The sequence below is a fragment of the Ambystoma mexicanum genome, chromosome 2q (genome assembly GCF_040938575.1).
Source record: "Ambystoma mexicanum isolate Mex_15411 chromosome 2q, UKY_AmexF1_1, whole genome shotgun sequence".
In the NCBI taxonomy this organism is placed as follows: domain Eukaryota; kingdom Metazoa; phylum Chordata; class Amphibia; order Caudata; family Ambystomatidae; genus Ambystoma; species Ambystoma mexicanum.
In genome coordinates, this window is record NC_090924.1 from 1,444,884,451 (window position 1) to 1,444,911,219 (window position 26,769).

Genomic DNA, 26,769 nt, shown 5'->3' on the forward strand with positions numbered 1-26,769 from the left:
TTGTTACTTGGGTGGGGCTGTGGATGAATACTTACCTGGATCTTCTTCCAAGGCTATTTAAACCACGCCCGGACAGAAACACGTGCTTTGCGTTATTCTGCTTGCTGCAGAGTAACGCTCACCGTGTTTTCAGCAGCTCCAGTCTTCAGCCACGCCCGCTTCAGTCCTGGGACTCCTGAAACAAGAAGACAAAAAGGATAAAGGTTAGGACAGGAGTTTTAACTTTAAGCCTTACCTGAATCCTGATTCATTTCGCCACGGAACTGAAAGACAGAAGTCTTTGAAGTATCGCTCCGCATTCCTACGGCGCCGCGCTGAACTTACCTGCTTGGAGGTACTTCAGCATTCCATCACGCTCTCTCCATCTCGCGGCCCCCTACGACACCTAAGGAGACAAAGACAGCAAGGTGAGCAAGGGGACTCTCTAAGGCCATACAAGCTACCCCCAAGGACTTACCTGATTTACCACGGGAGGTACTCACCTCATTTCGGGTCGGCGCAGTCAACTCTGCTTCATCGCCGTACCCCGGCCCCTAAGGGGAGAAAGCAAGGACAATACCAGTTACCCCCCACAAAACTTACCTGATGTACCACGGGGGTCTCACCTCATCTCGGGTCGGCACAGTCAACTCTGCTTCATCGCCGTACCCGGGCCCCTAAGGGGAAAAACACAATAGACTTACCTGAATCTTACCGAGTGCCATTTGGAAATCTTCGAGTGGATTAATCGCCAACTTGCAAGGAATCGGACAGAGTGAAGAGCAGACATTTGAACTCTTATGAACAATTGGACTTTAGAGTCAATACTGGAACTCACCAATTCCTCTACGCCAGTGAAGTAACTGGTCATCAACGCGCCCCTGCTGTCGACGCAGGATGGAGAGCTCATCCTTCCAAACCATCAGGTGAGACTAAGGAGGGGACATCAAGAGTGATCAGTGGGAAGACAACGGGAGTGGGGAAGGTGAGTTGACACTCAATTCCACGGGTGGTTAATTCCTCTTCTCCTCTGCAGAAGAATATTCTTGCGAACCAGACAAACTAGGCTGAGCGGGCCAGTCCAGTCAGTCATCTCGGCGCTACACGTCACACTGGTGGAAATAACAGCGGCCCAGTTCCGGTCGACGCCCCCACGGGAACCAGGTGAGTGTAACAGGAAAAGGCATGAATGGTGTAGGCTGCTGCTCCTGCTGCTGCAGTTTAGGGCCCTCAGGAGTAGGCTGCTGATGCTGAGGGAAAGGCATGAAGGTGTAGGCTGCTACTGGAGTTTAGGACCCTCATGTGTAGGCTGCTGATGAAAAGGCATGAATGGTGTAGGCTGCTGCAGTTTAGGACCCTCAGGGTAGGCTGCCACTGCAGTTTAGGACCCTCAGGTGTAGGCTGCTGCTGCTGCTGCTGAGGAAAAGGCATGAATGGTGTAGGCTGCTGTTCCTGCTCCTGCAGTTTAAGACCCTCAGGTGTAGGCTGCTATTGAAAAGGCATGAATGGTGTAGGCTGCTGAAGCTGAGGTTTTGGACCATAAGGTGTAGGCTGCTGATGAAAAGGCATGAATGGTGTAGGCTTCTGCAGTTTAGGACCCTCAGGTGTAGGCTGCTACTGCTGCTGCTGAGCAAAAGGCATGAATGGTGTAGGCTGCTGCACTTTAGGACCCTCAGGTGTAGGCTGCTGTTGCTGCTGAGGAAAAGGCATGAATGGTGTAGGCTGCTGCTCCTGCTGCTGCAGTTTAGGGCCCTCAGGAGTAGGCTGATGCTGCTGAGGGAAAGGCATGAAGGTGTAGGTTGCTACTGGAGTTTACGACCCTCAGGTGTAGGCTGCTGATAAAAAGGCATGAATGGTGTAGGCTGCTGCAGTTTAGGACCCTGAAGTGTAGGCTGCCACTGCTGCTGCTGAGGAAAAATCATGAATGGTGTAGGCTGCTCCTGCAGTTTAGGACCCTCAGGTGTAGGCTGCTGCTGCTGAGGGAAAGGTATGAATGCTGTAGGCTGCTGCTCCTGCTTAAGACCCTGAGGGCTGCTGCTGCTGAGGGAAAGGCATGAATGGTGTAGGCTGCTCCTGCTGCTCCTGCTTAAGACCCTGAGGTGTAGGCTGCTGCTGCTGAGGGAAAGGTATGAATGGTGTAGGCTGCTGCTCCTGCTTAAGACCCTGAGGTGTAGGCTGCTGCTGAGGGAAAGGCATGAATGGTGTAGGCGGCTCCTGCTGCTCCTGCTTAAGACCCTGGGGTGTAGGCTGCTGCTGCTGAGGGAAAGGTATGAATGGTGTAGGCTGCTGCTCCTGCTTAAGACCCTGAGGTGTAGGCTGCTGCTGCAGAGAGAAAGGCATGAATGGTGTAGGCTGCTCCTGCTGCTCCTGCTTAAGACCCTGAGGTGTAGGCTGCTGCTGCTGAGGGAAAGGTATGAATGGTGTAGGCTGCTGCTCCTGCTTAAGACCCTGAGGAGTAGGCTGCTGCTGCTGAGGGAAAGGCATGAATGATGTAGGCTGCTCCTGCTGCTCCTGCTTAAGACCCTGAGGTGTAGGCTGCTGCTGCCGAGGGAAAGGCATGAATGGTGTAGGCTGCTACTCCTGCTTAAGACCCTGAGGGGTAAAGTTAAAGCTGATATTCCTTGCATTCTAGAATACAATAGATTGCGTTCACTGTACACCCCTCATCTGAAACAATACCATGTTCCAGATAAAGTGAAACATGGTAAAAGAAAAGTAAATGAAACAAAAATGCAACAGAATGCAACAGCAAATTCCGAAAAGAAAAGAAGCTAAATTTTCATCAATTGCCGCAAACATAGAAGAACCTATTAGGGAATGTAAACCAGGCACGTCGGCAAAGAAGCAACAGAAAAAATGAAAAATCCACTCAGATACAGAACTTGCTGGCCCATTCAAATTTGCAAATGAAAGTGGGGTAAGTTGCTATGCAAATGTAGCAATGAATATTCTATTTCAATTGCCACCAATTGTTAACAATATTTACACATTTACCTGGAATGGTGAGATTCACTATGAACTCACAAGAAGATCCACAAGAATTTCTAATGTACATGATATTAGTATTGGAAAACAGAAGCATACCTGTAAATGAAATCTTCCAAATTTCAAACATGTGGAAACATCCATGCACTCTCTGTAGCAAAGTGATACAGGAAGAAATCCCAAATGAGCGATTTGTGTATGTTTCCATACCAAATAGTGAGAGCATTGCATTTCAGCAACTTGTACAAAATGCAAACCATGGCAGATTATGTAGTATTTGCAATTCAGGCAATCGCTCCACCTTACTGATACAATCACATAGTGCCTACATAATACTTATGCTTCTACATTATAATGCAGATGGCACCAAAAACAAGTGTAAACTGACTGGATTCACACACGGTCAAGTATCACTTGGAAAGAAAACCTTTACAACAGTAGGAATAATCTACCATGCAGGTACTACAACCAATGCAGGTCACTACACTGCATACATTAAAAAGAATTCTGGATAGAAAAAATGTAATGATAGCACCATTACTCTAAAGCAGAGGTTGCCAGCTAACCTAACAAATGCATATATAATGTCCTTGAAGCCAAAATTCATGAAAGTATATGTACTTTAAGATTCTCAACAAAGTATGTGAAAGACTACAAACAGTTAGAATATGCCCACAGGTATCTAACTACCCAACAGGATGGAAGAATGACACAAATTAATGATTATCACAGATCGTTGGAAACAAATGCACAGGTAGAATACACCTATAGGTATTTAACTGTTGTTAAAAAGCGGCAGCAAGGCAACAAACACAACATTAATGGGAAAGATGAAGGAAACAGGATATAACAATGACACAAATGAATGAGTATCACAAATCTGTAGGAACAAATGCAGTTAGAATGCACCCACAGGTATCTCTCTAACTGTTGTTAAAAATGGGCAGGAAGGCAACAAACATAACATTGATCAGAAAGATGAAGAAAACACTGAAAGGAAAAAAGGCAGTAGTTAGTACCATAGGAAATGAAGGGTTTTTTTTAATCCGACAAGGATTTTTTTCCCCAGACCCAAGGATTAGAAAAGCAAACAAAGAAACTGAGCACAATGCACAGTACGCTGGTTTGTAAACTAAATATGAGGGTCCAAAAAAAAAAGTTAACTGTCTACATTATACAATGTGGTAAATTTGGAAAAACTGAACACACTAACACACCTTTTTCTTTCATCACAGAATTGGAAAAAGTGATACTTCCGCCAAGTACGATAACCAATTTTAAAAAAGTTTATGGATTCTGAACAAAGTAAGGAGTAAGTATATTGGCAGGCATTTTCTGCAGTAGGGAATCTACTCATCTAATCTATGGTACTAATATGCTGCAGTGCCTGTAGGCTTCCCTTGCATCTTCGGTGAGTAACCTACCACCTACGCCTTACAACCAAGTTTCAAAGAGTACAGTTCCTATCAACAACCATCACTGCATATGTAAAACATGGTCCTTGTAAATTAACTGCTTATAAATTTACTTTTCGGACCATCGTCTGTAGCCATGAAGTTAAGACACTAGGGCATCAGCACAATGACCACAATCCACCACACCCATATTGACTTGTAACTCCACTGCTTATGAATTCAGTCTTGCGTGCATGGGCTTTAGCCATGCACCCAAGAGTGCAGGGTCTCTCCACAACCACCTTGGTGATGTGTGGTAGTGGGGGTTATTCTATAGGTGTGTTATCCTTCAGTACCTCTCCCCAGAGGCTTCCCTCCTAGATATCTGTCTGTAGATCTTACATGGGATGGGTGTGCAGTGTCTTGCAAGTCTAGGATTTACCACTTTGTTCTTGGTTGCATGGCCTCTGGCCATGCACTCAAGACTGCACATACTCCCCACAACTTGCCAATCAAAACGCAACTCTACGGGTGTATGCATGGGTGGCACATGCGGCGGTGGTTGTGGCCAGGGCCTGGAGACTTTGAAGTAAGGCCTCAGGCCTTCGGCCGACGGCCATGCATCCAAGACTCTAGGCCCTGGCCACAACCACCGTAGCATGAGCCACCCATGACGGCATACTAATGAATATAATAATAGCCATTGGAAAAAATAATGCATTCACGGCATGTTGTCAATTTCAATGTTGCCTACCAATACGCGTGTGCGTTCAACAGTTACAAATTTCCTGTCCACTGCATCGACTGAAGTGCTATCATTATTACACCCCAGATTTACTGTGTGTACAAGATGTCCATAAAAATTACATCATGATGACCGACCCCCACAACAAATGCATTTATCACCCATGTCTTAAGACTCAAGGTCCTGGCCACAACCACTGTAGCATGTGCCACCCATTGCGGCGTACTAATGAATATAATAATAGCCATTGGAAAAAATAATGCATTCATGGCATGTTGTAAATTTCAATGTTGCCTACCAATACGCTTGTGCTTTCAAAAGTTACACATTTCCTGTCCACTGCATGGACTGAAGTGCTATCGTTATTACACCCCACATTTACTGTGCGTACAAGGTGTCCATAGAAATTACATCATGACAACCGACCCCCAGAACAAATGCATTGATCACCCATGTCTTACTGGCTGAACCTTTCCCAATGGTCTGTGACACAGCAAAATAGTTTCATGAAAAAAGCAAAAAGCATGTGTACGCTGATTGTTGCTCCGCTTTCCGTGGATCCAAGATGTCGGGCGCATCAAACCATCTGACGCAGAAAACATCTTGCAGGAGCCAATGGGCAGAGACGTTGCGTGTCTGCGGTCATGATGCCAGCCTCTTAGCCAATCGGTATCTTGTTCATTGACCAAACAGGGAAGAGTGACCACGGAGCGAACATGGATATCACTAATTTTTTCAGACCTACTTTTTGATAATTATAAAGAAAAATACTGCGAGGACGGGGACCAAATATATAAAAGCATGCTTTCTGGACCAAGCCCCTGTACCTGCCGCTGATTTCGTCAAAATCCATCCAGCGGTTTCACCTGTAGCCGTGCGCAAAGGTTTTCCCCCATTCAGTCTATGGGAACAAACAATGTTTTGGGACCACCCCCTATAACTTTCCCCCCGGCCCAAACATCTCCAAACTTTGCAAAAAAGTTCAGAGTGACCAATTTACTTTTTTTTTGCAAAGTTTGGTGAGGATTCGTCCAGGGGGAGCGGAGTTATAAGCCGCCCAAAAAGTGCTCTTCTTATGGAAACAGCAACTTAACCATAACTACACAGCCACTGCTGTGGCCGTGTAATTAAAATGGTTTGCCAAGCTGGTCCCTTTTCTAGTTACTTTTCTTGGTTTACAGAAGCTATCAATAGCCTTGATCCTCAGTAGAGAAGCTGTGCAACCATATCTCTGTCTACTGACTTCCTTCTTCCATTCGCTCCAACTCTACAGGGAGCATCACTGTCCCATGTTCCCCGTGTGCCTCCTATCGCTTGCACTCGTTCTCCCTACTCACCCCACTCAATTGACGCCCGCTGCCCATCACAAACATCACAACCTGGTCACAAGAGAGTTCCCCTCATTGCCTCCTGCTCCTATGGATGGATGGCAATGGATGCCATTCCTGATGCATTGCAGTCTGGGCTAAACATGTGATGGCAGGGACCCCATATGCGGTTCTGGCCCTTGCATTATATGACCATACACGCATACAATGCATTCACTGGCTGTGGATGGCATTCCTGATGCATTGCAGTCTGGGCAAAACATGTGATGGCAGGGACCCCAAATGCGGACTGCATTCTATGACTATACAGGCATACAATGCATTCACTGGCTATGGATGGCATTCCTGATGCATTCTAGTCTGGGCTAGACATGTGATGACAGGGACCCCAAATGCGGACTGCACCTTGCATTCTATGACTTTACAGGCATACAATGCATTCACTGGCCATGGATGGCATTTCTGATGCATTGTAGTCTGGGCCAAACATGTGGTGGCAGGGACCCCATATGCAGGGCTGCACCTTGCATTCTATACAGGCATACAATGCATTCACTGGCTATGGATGTCATTCCTGATGCATTGTAGTCTGGGTTAAACATGTGATGGCACGGACCCCATATGTGGGGCTGCACCTTGCATTCTATGACTATACAGGCATAAAATACATTCACTGGATATGGATGGCATTCCTGATGCATTATAGTCAGGGCTAGACATGTGAGGGCAGGGACCCCAAATGCGGGGCTGCACCTTGCATTCTATGACTATACAGGCATACAATGCGTTCACTGGCTATGGATGGCATTCCTGATCATTTGTAGTCTGGGCTAAACATGTGGTGGCAGGGAACCCATATGCGGGGCTGCACCGTGCTTTCTATGACCATACAACGCATTCACTGGCTATGGATAGCATAGCCGATGCATTGTAGTCTGGGCTAAACATGTGATGGCAGGGACCCCATATGCAAGGCTGTACCTTGCATTCTATGACTATAGAAGCATACAATGCATTCACTGGCTATGGATGGCATTCCTGATGCATTGTAGTCTGGGCTAAACATGTGATGGCAGGGACCACATATGCAGGGCTGCACCTTGCATTCTATGACTATACAGGCATGCAATGCATTCATTGGCTATAGATGGCATTCCTGATGCATTGCAGTCTGGGCTAAACATGTGATGGCAGGGATCCCATATGAGGGGTGCACCTTGCATTCTATTACTATACAGCCATAACATGCATTCACTGGCTATAGATGGCATTCCTGATGCATTGCAGTCTGGGCTAAACATGTGATGGCAGGGATCCCATATGAGGGGTGCACCTTGCATTCTATGACTATACAGGCATACAATGCAGTCATTGGCTATGGATGGCATTCCTGATGCATTGTAGTCTGGGCAAAAAACATGTGATGGCAGGGACCCCATATGTAAGGCTGCACCTTGCATTTTATGACTATACAGGCATACAATGCATTCACTGGCCATGGATGGCATTCCTGATGCATTGTAGTCTGTACTAAACATGTGCTGGCAGGGAGCCCATATGCAGGCCTGCACCTTGCATTCTATGACTATACAGGCGTGCAATGCATTAACTGGCTATGGATGGCATTCCTGATGCCTTGTAGACTGGGCTAAACATCTGATGCAGGGACCCCATATGCAAGGCTGCACCTTGCATTCTACGACTATACAGGCATACAATGCAGTCACTGGCTATGGATGGCATTCCTGATGCATTGTAGTCTGGCCTAAACATATGGTGGTAGGGACCCCATATGCGGGGCTGCACCTTGCATTTTATGACCATTCAATGCATTCACTGGCTATGGATGGCATTCCGGATGCAATGTAGTCTGGGCTAAACATGTGATGGCAGGGACCCCATATTCTGGCCTGCACCTTGCATTCTATGACTATACAGGCGTGCAATGCATTAACTGGCTATGGATGGCATTCCTGATGCATTTTGGACTGGGCTAAACATCTGATGGCAGGGACCCCATATGCAAGGCTGCACCTTGCATTCTATGACTATACAGGCATACAATGCATTCACTGGCTATGGATGGCATTCCCGATGCATTATAGTCTAAGCTAAGCATGTGATGGCAGGAACCCCATATGCGGGGCTGCACCTTGCATTCTATGACTATAGAGGCATACAATGCATTCACTAACTATGGATGGCATTCCTGATGCACTGTAGTCTGGGCTAAACATGTGATGGCAGGGACCCCATATGCAAGGCTGCACCTTGCATTTTATGACTATACAGGCATACAATGCATTCACTGGCTATGGATGGCATTCCTGATGCAATGTAGTCTGTGCTAAACATGTGATGGCAGGGAGCCCATATGCAGGCCTGCACCTTGCATTCTATGACTATAGAGGCATACAATGCATTCACTGACTATGGATGGCATTCCTGATGCACTGTAGTCTGGGCTAATCATGTGATGGCAGGGACCCCATAAGCAAGGCTGCACCTTGCATTTTATGACTATACAGGCATGCAATGCATTCACAGGCTTTGGATGGAATTCCTGATGCATTATAGTCTGGGCTAGACATGTGATGGCATGGAACCCATATGCGGGGCTGCACCTTGTATTTTATGACTATACAACCATACAATGCATTCACGAGCTATGGATGAAATTCCTGATGCATTGTAGTCTGGGCTAAACATGTGATGGCATGGAACCCATATGCAGGGCTGCACCTTGCATTCTATGACTATAAAGGCATACAATTCATTCAATGGCTATGGGTGGCATTCCTGGTGCATTGTAGTCTGGGCTACACATGTGATGGCAGTGACCCCATATGCAGGGCTGCACCTTCCATTTCGTGACTATACAACCATTCAATGCATAAAATGGCTATGGATGGCATTCCTGATGCACTGTAGTCTGTATTAAACATATGATGTCAGGGACCCCATATGCAGGACTGCACCTTGCATTGTATGACTATACAGGCAACAATGCATTCAATGGCTATGGATGGCATTCCTGATGCACTGTAGTCTTGGCTAAACATGTGATGGCAGGGACCCCATATGCAGGGCTGCACCTTGCATTCTATGACTATACAGGCATACAATGCATTCACTGGCTATAGATGGCATTCCTAATGCATTGTAGTCTGTGCTAAACATGTGATGGCAGATACCCCATATGCTGGGCTGCACCTTGCATTCTATGACTATACAATGCATTCACTGGCTATGGATGTCATTCCTGATGCATTGTATTCTGGGCTAAACATGTGATGGCAGGGACCCCATATGCAAGGCTGTACCTTGCATTCTATGACTATACAGGCATACAATGCATTCACTGGCTAAGGATGGCATTCCTGATGCATTGTAGTCTGGGCTAAACATGTGATGGCAGGGAGCCCATATGCAGGCATGCACCTTGCCTTCTATAACTATACAGGCATGTAATGCATTAACTGGCTATGGATGGCATTCCTGATGCATTGTAGACTGGGCTAAACATCTGATGGCAGGGACCCCATATGCAAGGCTGCACCTTGCATTCTGTGACTATACAGGCATACAATGCAGTCACTGGCTATGGATGGCATTCCTGATGCACTGTAGTCTGGGCTAAACATGTGATGGCAGTGACCCCATATGCGGGGCTGCACCTTGCATTGTATGACTATACAGGCATACAATGCATTCACGGGCTATGGATGGAATTCCTGATGCATTGTAGTCTGTACTAAACATGTGATGGCAGGGAGCCCATATGCAGGCCTGCACCTTGCATTCTATGACTATACAAGCATGCAATGCATTAACTGGCTGTGGACGGCATTCCTGATGCATTGTAGACTGGGCTAAACATCTGATGGCATGGAACCCGTATGCAAGGCTGCACCTTGCATTCTATGACTATACAGGCATACAATGCAGTCACTGGCTATGGACGGCATTCCTGATGCATTGTAGTCTTGGCTAAACATTTGATGGCAGGGATCCCATATGCAGGGCTGCACCTTGTATTTCATGACTATACAGGCATACAATGCATTCACGGGCTGTGGGTGGAATTCCTGATGCATTGTAGTCTGGGCTAAACATGTGATGGCATGGAACCCATATGCAGGACAGCATCTTCCATTCCATGACGTTTACAGGCATTCAATGCATAAAATGGCTATGGATGGCATTCCTTATGCACTGTAGTCTGAACTAAACATGTGATGGCAGGGACCTCATATGCAGGGCTGCACCTTGCATTCTATGACTATACAGGCATGCAATGCATTAACTGGCTATGGATGCCATTCCTGATGCTTTGCAGTCTGGGCTAAACATGTGGTGGCAGGGACCCCATATGCGGTTCTGCCCCTTGCATTCTATGACAATACAGGCATACAATGCATTCACTGGCTATGTGCGGTGTTCCTGATGCACTGTAGTCTGGGTTAAACATGTGATGACAGGGACCCCATATGCAGGGCTGCACCTTGTATTCTATGACTATACAGGCATAAAATGCATTCACTGGCTATGGATGGCATTTCTAATGCATTATAGTCTGTGCTAGACATGTGGTGGCAGGGACCCCATATGCGGGGCTGCACCTTGCATTCGATGACCATACAACGCATTCACTGGCTATGGATGGCATTCCTGATGCATTGTAGTTTGGGCTAAACATGTGATGGCAGGGATCCCATATTCACGCTTGTACCTTGCATTTTATGACTATACAGGCATACAATGCATTCACTGGCTATGGATGGCATTCCTGATGCATTGTAGTCTGGGCTAAACATTTGATGGCAGGGACCTCATATGCAGGGCTGCACCTTGCATTCTATGACTATACAGGCATGCAATGAATTAACTGGCTATGGATGACATTCCTGATGCATTGTAGACTGGGCTAAACATCTGATGGCATGGAACCCGTATGCAAGGCTGAACCTTGCATTCTATGACTATACAGGCATACAATGCAGTCACTGGCTATTCCTGATGCATTGTAGTCTGGGATAAACATGTGATGGCAGGGATCCCATATGCGGGGCTGCAGCTAGTATGTTATGACTATACAGGCATACAATGCATTCACGGGCTATGGGTAGAATTCCTGATGCATTGTAGTCTGGGCTAAACATGTGATGGCATGGAACCCACATGCAGGGCTGCACTTTGCATTCTATGACTATAAAGGCATACAATTCATTCAATGGCTATGGATGGCATTCCTGGTGCATTGTAGTCTGGGCTACACATGTGATGGCAGTGACCCCATATGCAGGGCTGCACCTTCCATTCCATAACTATACAGGCATTCAATGCATAAATGGATATGGATGGCATTCCTGATGCACTGTAGTCTGTACCAAACATGTGATGGCAGGGACCCCATATGCAGGACAGAACCTTGCATTCTATGACTATACAGGCAACATTGCATTCACTGGCCATGGATGGCATTCCTGATGCATTGTAGACTGGGCTAAACATGTGATGGCAGGGACCCCATATGCAGGACTGCACCTTGCATTCTATGACTATACAGGCATACAATGCATTCACTGGCTGTGGATGGCATTCCAGATGCATTGCAGTCTGGGCAAAACATGTGATGGCAGGGACCCCATATGCAGTTCTGCTCCTTGCATTCTATGACTATACAGGCATACAATGCATTCACTGGCTATGGATGGCATTCCTGATGCATTCTAGTCTGGGCTAGACATGTGATGACAGCGACCCCAAATGCGGACTGCACCTTGCATTCTATGACTTTACAGGCATACAATGCATTCACTGGCCATGGATGGCATTTCTGATGCATTGTAGTCTGGGCTAAACATGTGGTGGCAGGGACCCCATATGCAGGGCTGCACCTTGCATTCTATACAGGCATACAATGCATTCAATGGCTATGGATGTCATTCCTGATGCATTGTAGTCTGGGTTAAACATGTGATGGCACGGACCCCATATGTGGGGCTGCACCTTGCATTCTATTACTATACAGGCATAAAATACGTTCACTGGCTATGGATGGCATTCCTGATGCATTATAGTCAGGGCTAGACATGTGATGGCAGGGACCCCAAATGCGGGCCTGCACCTTGCATTCTATGACTATACAGGCATACAATGCGTTCACTGGCTATGGATGGCATTCCTGATGCATTGTAGTCTGGGCTTAACATGTGATGGCAGGGACCACATATGCAGGGCTGCACCTTGCATTCTATGACTATACAGGCATGCAATGCATTCATTGGCTATAGATGGCATTCCTGATGCATTGCAGTCTGGGCTAAACATGTGATGGCAGGGACCCCATATGAGGGGCTGCACCTTGCATTCTATTACTATACAGGCATAACATGCATTCACTGGCTATGGATGGCATTCCTGATGCATTGTAGTCTGGGCTAAATATGTGATGGCAGGGACCCCATATGCAGGCCTGCACCTTGCATTCTATGACTATACAGGCGTGCAATGCATTAACTGGTTATGGATGGCATTCCTGATGCATTGTAGACTGGGCTAAACATCTGATGACAGGGAACCCATATGCAAGGCTGCACCTTGCATTCTATGACTATACAGGCATACAATGCAGTCATTGGCTATGGATGGCATTCCTGATGCATTGTAGTCTGGGCAAAAAACATGTGATGGCAGGGACCCCATATGTAAGGCTGCACCCTGCATTTTATGACTATACAGGCATACAATGCATTCACTGGCCATGGATGGCATTCCTGATGCATTGTAGTCTGTACTAAACATGTGCTGGCAGGGAGCCCATATGCAGGCCTGCACCTTGCATTCTATGACTATACAGGCGTGCAATGCATTAACTGGCTATGGATGGCATTCCTGATGCCTTGTAGACTGGGCTAAACATCTGATGCAGGGACCCCATATGCAAGGCTGCACCTTGCATTCTACGACTATACAGGCATACAATGCAGTCACTGGCTATGGATGGCATTCCTGATGCATTGTAGTCTGGCCTAAACATATGGTCGTAGGGACCCCATATGCGGGGCTGCACCTTGCATTTTATGACTATACAGGCATACAATGCATTCAAAGGCTATGGATGGAATTCCTGATGCATTATAGTCTGGGCTAGACATGTAATGGCAGGGACCCCAAACGCGACTGCACCCTGCATTCTATGACTATACAGGCATGCAATGCATTCACTGGCTATGGATGGCAGTCCTGATGCATTGCAATCTGGGCTAAACATGTGATGGCAGGGACCCCAAATGAGGGTCTGCACCTTGCATTCTATGACTATACAGGCATGAAATGCATTCACTGGCTATGGATGGCATTCCTGATGCATTGTAGTCTGGCCTAAACATATGGTGGTAGGGACCCCATATGCGGGGCTTCACCTTGCATTCTATGACCATTCAATGCATTCACTGGCTATGGATGGCATTCCGGATGCAATGTAGTCTGGGCTAAACATGTGATGGCAGGGACCCCATATTCTGGCCTGCACCTTGCATTCTATGACTATACAGGCGTGCAATGCATTAACTGGCTATGGATGGCATTCCTGATGCATTTTGGACTGGGCTAAACATCTGATGGCAAGGACCCCATATGCAAGGCTGCACCTTGCATTCTATGACTATACAGGCATACAATGCATTCACTGGCTATGGATGGCATTCCCGATGCATTATAGTCTAAGCTAAGCATGTGATGGCAGGAACCCCATATGCGGGGCTGCACCTTGCATTCTATGACTATAGAGGCATACAATGCATTCACTGACTATGGATGGCATTCCTGATTCACTGTAGTCTGGGTTAATCATGTGATGGCAGGGACCCCATATGCAAGGCTGCACCTTGCATTTTATGACTATACAGGCATGCAATGCATTCACAGGCTTTGGATGGAATTCCTGATGCATTATAGTCTGGGCTAGACATGTGATGGCATGGAACCCATATGCGGGGCTGCACCTTGTATTTTATGACTATACAGCCATACAATGCATTCACGAGCTATGGATGAAATTCCTGATGCATTGTAGTCTGGGCTAAACATGTGATGACATGGAACCCATATGCAGGGCTGCACCTTGCATTCTATGACTATAAAGGTATACAATTCATTCAATGGCTATGGGTGGCATTCCTGGTGCATTGTAGTCTGGGCTACACATGTGATGGCAGTGACCCCATATGCAGGGCTGCACCTTCCATTTCGTGACTATACAACCATTCAATGCATAAAATGGCTATGGATGGCATTCCTGATGCACTGTAGTCTGTATTAAACATGTGATGTCAGGGACCCCATATGCAGGACTGCACCTTGCATTGTATGACTATACAGGCAACAATGCATTCACTGGCTATGGATGGCATTCCTGATGCACTGTAGTCTTGGCTAAACATGTGATGGCAGGGACCCCATTTGCGGGGTTGCACCTTGCATTGTATGACTATACAGGCATACAATGCATTCACTGGCTATAGATGGCATTCCTAATGCATTGTAGTCTGTGCTAAACATGTGATGGCAGAGACCCCATATGCTGGGCTGCACCTTGCATTCTATGACTATACAATGCATTCACTGGCTATGGATGTCATTCCTGATGCATTGTAGTCTGGGCTAAACATGTGATGGCAGGGACCCCATATGCAAGGCTGTACCTTGCATTCTATGACTATACAGGCATACAATGCATTCACTGGCTAAGGATGGCATTCCTGATGCATTGTAGTCTGGGCTAAACATGTGATGGCAGGGAGCCCATATGCAGGCATGCACCTTGCCTTCTATAACTATACAGGCATGCAATGCATTAACTGGCTATGGATGGCATTCCTGATGCATTGTAGACTGGGCTAAACATCTGATGGCAGGGACCCCATATGCAAGGCTGCACCTTGCATTCTGTGACTATACAGGCATACAATGCAGTCACTGGCTATGGATGGCATTCCTGATGCACTGTAGTCTGGGCTAAACATGTGATGGCAGTGACCCCATATGCGGGGTTGCACCTTGCATTGTATGACTATACAGGCATACAATGCATTCACGGGCTATGGATGGAATTCCTGATGCATTGTAGTCTGTACTAAACATGTGATGGCAGGGAGCCCATATGCAGGCCTGCACCTTGCATTCTATGACTATACAAGCATGCAATGCATTAACTGGCTGTGGACGGCATTCCTGATGAATTGTAGACTGGGCTAAACATCTGATGGCATGGAACCCGTATGCAAGGCTGCACCTTGCATTCTATGACTATACAGGCATACAATGCAGTCACTGGCTATGGACGGCATTCCTGATGCATTGTAGTCTTGGCTAAACATTTGATGGCAGGGATCCCATATGCAGGGCTGCACCTTGTATTTCATGACTATACAGGCATACAATGCATTCACGGGCTGTGGGTGGAATTCCTGATGCATTGTAGTCTGGGCTAAACATGTGATGGCATGGAACCCATATGCAGGACAGCATCTTCCATTCCATGACGTTTACAGGCATTCAATGCATAAAATGGCTATGGATGGCATTCCTTATGCACTGTAGTCTGAACTAAACATGTGATGGCAGGGACCTCATATGCAGGGCTGCACCTTGCATTCTATGACTATACAGGCATGCAATGCATTAACTGGCTATGGATGGCATTCCTGATGCTTTGCAGTCTGGGCTAAACATGTGGTGGCAGGGACCCCATATGCGGTTCTGCCCCTTGCATTCTATGACAATACAGGCATACAATGCATTCTCTGGCTATGTGCGGTGTTCCTGATGCACTGTAGTCCGGGTTAAACATGTGATGACAGGGACCCCATATGCAGGGCTGCACCTTGTATTCTATGACTATACAGGCATAAAATGCATTCACTGGCTATGGATGGCATTTCTAATGCATTATAGTCTGTGCTAGACATGTGGTGGCAGGGACCCCATATGCGGGGCTGTACCTTGCATTCGATGACCATACAACGCATTCACTGGCTGTGGATGGCATTCCTGATGCATTGTAGTTTGGGCTAAATATGTGATGGCAGGGATCCCATATGCACGCTTGTACCTTGCATTTTATGACTATACAGGCATACAATGCATTCACTGGCTATGGATGGCATTCCTGATGCATTGTAGTCTGGGCTAAACATTTGATGGCAGGGACCTCATATGCAGGGCTGCACCTTGCATTCTATGACTATACAGGCATGCAATGAATTAACTGGCTATGGATGGCATTCCTGATGCATTGTAGACTGAGCTAAACATCTGATGGCATGGAACCCGTATGCAAGGCTGCACCTTGCATTCTATGACTATACAGGCATACAATGCAGTCACTGGCTATTCCTGATGCATTGTAGTCTGGGCTAAACATGTGATGGCAGGGATCCCATATGCGGGGCTGCACCTAGTATGTTATGACTATAAAGGCATACAATTCATTCAATGGCTATGGATGGCATTCCTGGTGCATTGTAGTCTGGGCTACACATGTGATGGCAGTGACCCCATAAGCAGGGCTGCACCTTCCATTCCATAACTATACAGGCATTCAATGCATAAAATGGATATGGATGGCATTCCTGATGCACTGTAGTCTGTACCAAACATGTGATGGCAGGGACCCCATATGCAGGATAGAACCTTGCATTCTATGACTATACAGGCAACATTGCATTCACTGGCCATGGATGGCATTCCTGATGCATTGTAGACTGGGCTAAACATGTGATGGCAGGGAGCCCATATGCGGGGTTGCACCTTGCATTGTATGACTATACAGGCATACAATGCATTCACTGGCTATAGATGGCATTCCTAATGCATTGTAGTCTGTGCTAAACATGTGATGGCAGAGACCCCATATGCTGGGCTGCACCTTGCATTCTATGACTATACAATGCATTCACTGGCTATGGATGTCATTCCTGATGCATTGTAGTCTGGGCTAAACATGTGATGGCAGGGACCCCATATGCAAGGCTGTACCTTGCATTCTATGACTATACAGGCATACAATGCATTCACTGGCTAAGGATGGCATTCCTGATGCATTGTAGTCTGGGCTAAACATGTGATGGCAGGGAGCCCATATGCAGGCATGCACCTTGCCTTCTATAACTATACAGGCATGCAATGCATTAACTGGCTATGGATGGCATTCCTGATGCATTGTAGACTGGGCTAAACATCTGATGGCAGGGACCCCATATGCAAGGCTGCACCTTGCATTCTGTGACTATACAGGCATACAATGCAGTCACTGGCTATGGATGGCATTCCTGATGCACTGTAGTCTGGGCTAAACATGTGATGGCAGTGACCCCATATGCGGGGTTGCACCTTGCATTGTATGACTATACAGGCATACAATGCATTCACGGGCTATGGATGGAATTCCTGATGCATTGTAGTCTGTACTAAACATGTGATGGCAGGGAGCCCATATGCAGGCCTGCACCTTGCATTCTATGACTATACAAGCATGCAATGCATTAACTGGCTGTGGACGGCATTCCTGATGAATTGTAGACTGGGCTAAACATCTGATGGCATGGAACCCGTATGCAAGGCTGCACCTTGCATTCTATGACTATACAGGCATACAATGCAGTCACTGGCTATGGACGGCATTCCTGATGCATTGTAGTCTTGGCTAAACATTTGATGGCAGGGATCCCATATGCAGGGCTGCACCTTGTATTTCATGACTATACAGGCATACAATGCATTCACGGGCTGTGGGTGGAATTCCTGATGCATTGTAGTCTGGGCTAAACATGTGATGGCATGGAACCCATATGCAGGACAGCATCTTCCATTCCATGACGTTTACAGGCATTCAATGCATAAAATGGCTATGGATGGCATTCCTTATGCACTGTAGTCTGAACTAAACATGTGATGGCAGGGACCTCATATGCAGGGCTGCACCTTGCATTCTATGACTATACAGGCATGCAATGCATTAACTGGCTATGGATGGCATTCCTGATGCTTTGCAGTCTGGGCTAAACATGTGGTGGCAGGGACCCCATATGCGGTTCTGCCCCTTGCATTCTATGACAATACAGGCATACAATGCATTCTCTGGCTATGTGCGGTGTTCCTGATGCACTGTAGTCCGGGTTAAACATGTGATGACAGGGACCCCATATGCAGGGCTGCACCTTGTATTCTATGACTATACAGGCATAAAATGCATTCACTGGCTATGGATGGCATTTCTAATGCATTATAGTCTGTGCTAGACATGTGGTGGCAGGGACCCCATATGCGGGGCTGTACCTTGCATTCGATGACCATACAACGCATTCACTGGCTGTGGATGGCATTCCTGATGCATTGTAGTTTGGGCTAAATATGTGATGGCAGGGATCCCATATGCACGCTTGTACCTTGCATTTTATGACTATACAGGCATACAATGCATTCACTGGCTATGGATGGCATTCCTGATGCATTGTAGTCTGGGCTAAACATTTGATGGCAGGGACCTCATATGCAGGGCTGCACCTTGCATTCTATGACTATACAGGCATGCAATGAATTAACTGGCTATGGATGGCATTCCTGATGCATTGTAGACTGAGCTAAACATCTGATGGCATGGAACCCGTATGCAAGGCTGCACCTTGCATTCTATGACTATACAGGCATACAATGCAGTCACTGGCTATTCCTGATGCATTGTAGTCTGGGCTAAACATGTGATGGCAGGGATCCCATATGCGGGGCTGCACCTAGTATGTTATGACTATAAAGGCATACAATTCATTCAATGGCTATGGATGGCATTCCTGGTGCATTGTAGTCTGGGCTACACATGTGATGGCAGTGACCCCATAAGCAGGGCTGCACCTTCCATTCCATAACTATACAGGCATTCAATGCATAAAATGGATATGGATGGCATTCCTGATGCACTGTAGTCTGTACCAAACATGTGATGGCAGGGACCCCATATGCAGGATAGAACCTTGCATTCTATGACTATACAGGCAACATTGCATTCACTGGCCATGGATGGCATTCCTGATGCATTGTAGACTGGGCTAAACATGTGATGGCAGGGAGCCCATATGCAGGACTGCACCTTGCATTCTATGACTATACAGGCATACAATGCATTCACTGGCTATGGATGGCATTCCTAATGCATTGTAGTCTGTGCTAAACATGTGTTGGGAGAGGCCAATATGCGGGGCTGCACCTTGCATTCTATGACTATACAATGCATTCACTGGCTCTGGATGTCATTTGTGATGCATTGTAGTCTGGGTTAAACATGTGATGGCAAGGACCCCATATGTGGGGCTGCACCTTGCATTCTATGACTATACAGGCATACAATGCAGTCACTGGCTATGGATTGCATTCCTGATGCATTGTAGTCTGGGCTAAACATGTGATGGCAGGGACCCCATATGCGGGGTTGCACCTTGCATTCTATGACTATACAGGCATAACATGCATTCACTGGCTATGGATGGCATTCCTGATGCATTATAGTCTGGGCTAGACATGTGATGGCAGGGACCCCAAATGTGGGCTGCACCTTGCATTCTATGAACATACAATGCATTCACTGGCTATGGATGGCATTCCTGATGCATTGTAGTCTGGGCTAAACATGTGATGGCAGGGACCCCATATGCGGGGCTGCACCTTGCATTCTATGACTATACAGGCATACAATGCGTTCACTGGCTATGAATGTCATTCCTGGTGCATTGTAGTCTGGGTTAAACATGTGATGGCAGGGACCATATATGCAGGGCTGCACCTTGCATTCTATGACTATACAGGCATACAATGCGTTCACTGGCTATGGATGGCATTCCTAATGCATTGTAGTCTGTGCTAAACATGTGATGGCAGGGGCCCCATATGCGGGGCTGCACCTTGCATTCTATGACTATGCAATGCATTCACTGGCTATGGATGTCATTCCTGATGCATTGTAGTCTGGGCTAAACATGTGATGGCAGAGACCCCATATGTGGGGCAGCACCTTGCATTCTATGACTATACAGGCATAAAATGCATTCACTGGCTATGGATGTCAATCCTGATGCATTGTAGTCTGGGCTAAACATGTGATGGCAAGGACCCCCTATGCAGGGCTGCTCCTTGCATTCTATACAGGCATACAATTAATTCACTGGCTATGGATGTCATTCCTGATGCATTGTAGTCTGGGTTAAACATGTGATGGCACGGACCCCATATGTGGGGCTGCACCTTGCATTCTATGAGTATAAAGGCATACAATTCATTCAATGGCTATGGATGGCATTCCTGGTGCATTGTAGTCTGGGCTACACATGTGATGGCAGTGACCCCATATGCAGGGCTGCACCTTATATTCCATGACTATACAGGCATACAATGCATTCACTGGCTATGAATGTCATTCCTGATGCATTGTAGTCTGGGCTAAACATGTGATGGCAGGGACCCCATATGCAGGGCTGCACCTTGCATTCTATGACTATACAGGCATACAATGTGTTCACTGGCTATGGATGGCATTCCTAATGCATTGTAGTCTGTGCTAAACATGTGATGGCAGGGGCCCCATATGCGGGGCTGCACCTTGCATTCTATGACTATGCAATGCATTCACTGGCTATGGATGTCATTCCTGATGCATTGTAGTCTGGGCTAAACATGTGATGGCAGAGACCCCATATGTGGGGCTGCACCTTGCATTCTATGACTATACAGGCATAAAATGCATTCGCTGGCTATGGATGTCAATCCTGATGCATTGTAGTCTGGGCTAAACATGTGATGGCAGGGACCCCCTATGCAGGGCTGCTCCTTGCATTCTATACAGGCATACAATTAATTAACTGGCTATGGATGTCATTCCTGATGCATTGTAGTCTGGGCTAAACATGTGATGGCACGGACCCCATATGTGGGGCTGCACCTTGCATTCTATGACTATACAGGCATAAAATGCATTCACTGGCTTTGGATGACATTCCTGATGCATTATAGTCTGGGCTAGACATGTGATGGCAGGGACCCCAAATGTGGGGCTGCACCTTGCATTCTATGACTATACAGGCATACAATGCGTTCACTGGCTATGGATGGGATTCCTGATCCATTGTTGTCTGGGCTAAACATGTGATGGCAGGGACCCCATATGCGGGTCTGCACCTTGCATTCTATGACTATACAGGCATAAAATGCGTTCACTGGCTATGGATGGCATTCCTGATGCATTATAGTCTGGGCTAGACATGTGATGGCAGAGACCCCAAATGCGGGGCTGCACCTTGCATTCTATGACTATACAGGCATACAATGCGTTCATTGGCTATGGATGGCATTCCTGATCCATTGTAGTCTGGGCTAAACATGTGGTGGCAGGGACCCCATATGCGGGGCTGCACCTTGCATTTCATGACCATACAGTATTACAATGCATTCACGGGCTATGGATGGAATTCCTGATGCATTGTAGTCAGGGCTAAACATGTGATGGCAGTGACCCCATATGCAGGGATGCCCCTTGCATTCTATGACTGTACAGGCATCCAATGCATTAACTGGCTATGGATGGCATTCCTGATGCATTGCAGTCTGGGCTAAACCTGTGGTGGCAGGGACCCCATATGCGGTTCTGCCCTTTGCATTCTATGACAATACAGGCATACAATGCATTCACTGGCTATGGATGGAATTCCTGATGCATTGAAGTCTGGGCTAAACATGTGATGTCAGGGACCCCATATGCGGGGCTGCACCTTGCATTCTATGACCATACAATGCATTCACTGGCTATGGATGGCATTCCTCATGCATTGTAGTTTGGGCTAAACATGTGATGGCAGGGACCCCATATGCACGGCTGTACCTTGCATTCTATGACTATACAGGCATACAATGCATTCATTGGCTATGGATGGCATTCCTGATGCATTGTAGTCTGGGCTAAACATTTGATGGCAGGGAACCCATATGCGGGGCTGCACCTTGTATTTTATGACTATACAGGCATACAATGCTTTCACTGGCTATGGCTGGCATTCCTGATGCATTGTACTCTGTACTAAACATGTGATGGCAGGGGAGCCCATATGCAGGCCTGAACCTTGCACTCTAAATATACAAGTGTGCAATGCATTAACTGGCTATGGACGGCATTCCTGATGCATTGTAGACTGGGCTAAACATCTGATGGCATGGATCCCATATGCAAGGCTGCACCTTGCATTCTATGACTATACAGGCATACAATGCAGTCACTGGCTATGGATAGCATTCCTGATGCATTGTAGTCTGGGCTAAACATGTGATGGCAGGGATCCCATATGCGGGGCTGCACCTTGTATTTTATGACTATACAGGCATACAATTCATTCAATGGCTATGGATGGAATTCCTGGGGCATTGTAGTCTGGGCTACACATGTGATGGCAGTGACCCCATATGCAGGACTGCACCTTCCATTCCATGACTATACAGGCATTCAATGCATAAAATGGCTATGGATGGCATTCCTGATGCACCGTAGTCTTTACTAAACATGTGATGGCAGGGACCCCATATGCAGGACTGCACCTTGCATTCTATGACTATACAGGCAACAATGCATTCACTGGCCATGGATGGCATTCCTGATGCATTGCAGTCTGGGCTAAACATGTGATGGCAGGGACCCCATATGCAGGGCTGCACCTTGCATTCTATGACTATACAGTCATACAATGCATTCACTGGCTATGGATGGCATTCCTAATGCATTGTAGTCTGTGCTAAAAATGTGATGGCATAGACCCCATATGCGGGGCTGCACCTTGCATTCTATGACTATACAATGCATTCACTGGCTCTGGATGTCATTTGTGATGCATTGTAGTCTGGGCTAAAGATGTGATAGCAGGGTCCCCATATGCAGGGCTGCACCTTGCATTCTATACAGGCATACAATGCATTCACTGGCTATGGATGTCATTCCTGATGCATTGTAGTCTGGGTTAAACATGTGATGGCAGTGACAACAAATGCGGGGCTGCACATTGCATTCTATGACTATACAGGCATAAAATGCATTCACTGGCTATGGATGGCATTCCTGGTGCATTGTAGTCTGGGCTACACATGTGATGGCAGTGACCCCATATGCAGGGCTGCACCTTCCATTCCATGACTATACAGGCATTCATTGCATAAAATGGCTATGGATGGCATTCCTGATGCATTGTAGTCTGGGCTAAACATGTGATGGCAGGAACCCCATATGCAAGGCTGTACCTTGCATTCTATGACTATACAGGCATACAATACATTCACTGGCTATGGATGGCATTCCTGATGCATTGTAGTCTGGGCTAAACATGTGATGGCAGGGAGCCCATATGCAGGCCTGCACCTTGCCTTCTATAACTATACAGGCATGCAATGCATTAACTGGCTATGGATGGCATTCCTGATGAATTGTAGACTGGGCTAAACATCTGATGGCAGGGTCCCCATATGCAGGGCTGTACCTTGCATTCTATGACTATAAATCCATACAATTCATTCAATGGCTATGGATGGCATTCCTGGTACATTGTAGTCTGGGCTACACATGTGATGGCAGTGACCCCATTTGCAGGACTGCACCTTGCATTCTATGACTATACAGGCAACAATGCATTCACTGGTCATGGATGGCATTCCTGATGCACTGTAGTCTGGGCTAAACATGTGATGGCAGGGACCCCATATGCAGGACTGCACCTTTCATTCTTTGACTATACAGGCATACAATGCATTCACTGGCTATGGATGGCATTCCTAATGCATTGTAGTCTGTGCTAAATATGTGATGGCAGAGGCCCATATGCGGGGCTGCACCTTGCATTCTATGACTATACAGTGCATTCACTGGCTCTCGATGTCATTTGTGATGCATTGTAGTCTGGGCTAAACATGTGATGGCAGGGACCCCATATGCAGGGCTGCACCTTGCATTCTATACAGGCATACAATGCATTCACTGGCTACGGATGTCATTCCTGATGCATTGTAGTCTGGGTTAAACATGTGATGGCAGGGACCCCATATGTGGGGCTGCACCTTGCATGCTATGACTATACAGGCATACAAGGCAGTCACTGGCTATGGATTGCATTCATGATGCATTGTAGTCTGGGCTAAACATGTGATGGCAGGGACCCCAAATGCGGGGCTGCACCTTGCATTCTATGACTATACAGGCATACAATGCGTTCACTGGCTATGGATGGCATTCCTGATCCATTGTAGTCTGGGCAAAACATGTGATGGCAGGGACCCCATATGCGGGTCTGCACCTTGAATTCTATGACCATACAATGTATTCACTGGCTATGGATGGCATTCCTGATGCATTGTAGTCTGGGCTAAACATGTGATGCAAGGGACCCCATATGTGGGGCTGCACATTGCATTCTATGACTATACAGGCTTAAAATGCATTCACTGGCTATGGATGGCATTCCTGGTGCATTGTAGTCTGGGCTACACATGTGATGGCAGTGGCCACATATGCAGGGCTGCACCTTCCATTCCATGACTATACAGGCATACAATGCATTCACTGGCTATGAATGTCATTCCTGATGCATTGAAGTCTGGGCTAAACATGTGATGGCAGGGATCCCATATGCACACTTGTACCTTGCATTTTATGATTATACAGGCATACAATGCATTCACTGGCTATGGATGGCATTCCTGATGCATTGTAGTATGTACTAAACATGTGATGGCAGGGATCCCATATGCAGGCCTGCACCTTGCATTCTATAACTATACAAGCATGCAATGCATTAACTGGCTATGGACGGCATTCCTGATGCATTGTAGACTGGGCTAAACATCTGATGGCATGGACCACGTATGCAAGGCTGCACCTTGCATTCTATGACTATACAGGCATACAATGCAGTCACTGGCTATGGATCGCATTCCTGATGCATTGTAGTGTGGGCTAAACATGTGATGGCAGGGATCCCATATGAGGGGCTGCACCTTGTATTTTATGACTATACAGGCATACAATGCATTCACGGGCTATGGGTGGAATTCCTGATGCATTGTAATCTGGGCTAAACATGTGATGGCATGGAACCCATATGCAGGGCTGCACATTGCATTCTATGACTATAAAGGCATACAATTCATTCAATAGCTATGGATGGCATTCCTGATGCACTGTAGTCTGTACTAAACATGTGATGGCAGGGACCCCATATGCGGGTCTGCACCTTGAATTCTATGACCATACAATGTATTCACTGGCTATGGATGGCATTCCTGATGCATTGTAGTCTGGGCTAAACATGTGATGCAAGGGACCCCATATGTGGGGCTGCCCTTTGCATTCTATGACAATACAGGCATACAATGCATTCACTGGCTATGGATGGAATTCCTGATGCATTGAAGTCTGGGCTAAACATGTGATGTCAGGGACCCCATATGCGGGGCTGCACCTTGCATTCTATGACCATACAATGCATTCACTGGCTATGGATGGCATTCCTGATGCATTGTAGACTGGGCTAAACATCTGATGGCATGGACCACGTATGCAAGGCTGCACCTTGCATTCTATGACTATACAGGCATACAATGCAGTCACTGGCTATGGATCGCATTCCTGATGCATTGTAGTGTGGGCTAAACATGTGATGGCAGGGATCCCATATGAGGGGCTGCACCTTGTATTTTATGACTATACAGGCATACAATGCATTCACGGGCTATGGGTGGAATTCCTGATGCATTGTAATCTTTCTATGACTATACAAGCATGCAATGCATTAACTGGCTATGGACGGCATTCCTGATGCATTGTAGACTGGGCTAAACATCTGATGGCATGGACCACGTATGCAAGGCTGCACCTTGCATTCTATGACTATACAGGCATACAATGCAGTCACTGGCTATGGATCGCATTCCTGATGCATTGTAGTGTGGGCTAAACAATGCATTCCTGATGCATTGTAGACTGGGCTAAACATCTGATGGCATGGACCACGTATGCAAGGCTGCACCTTGCATTCTATGACTATACAGGCATACAATGCAGTCACTGGCTATGGATCGCATTCCTGATGCATTGTAGTGTGGGCTAAACATGTGATGGCAGGGATCCCATATGAGGGGCTGCACCTTGCATGCTATGACTATACAGGCATACAAGGCAGTCACTGGCTATGGATTGCATTCATGATGCATTGTAGTCTGGGCTAAACATGTGATGGCAGGGACCCCAAATGCGGGGCTG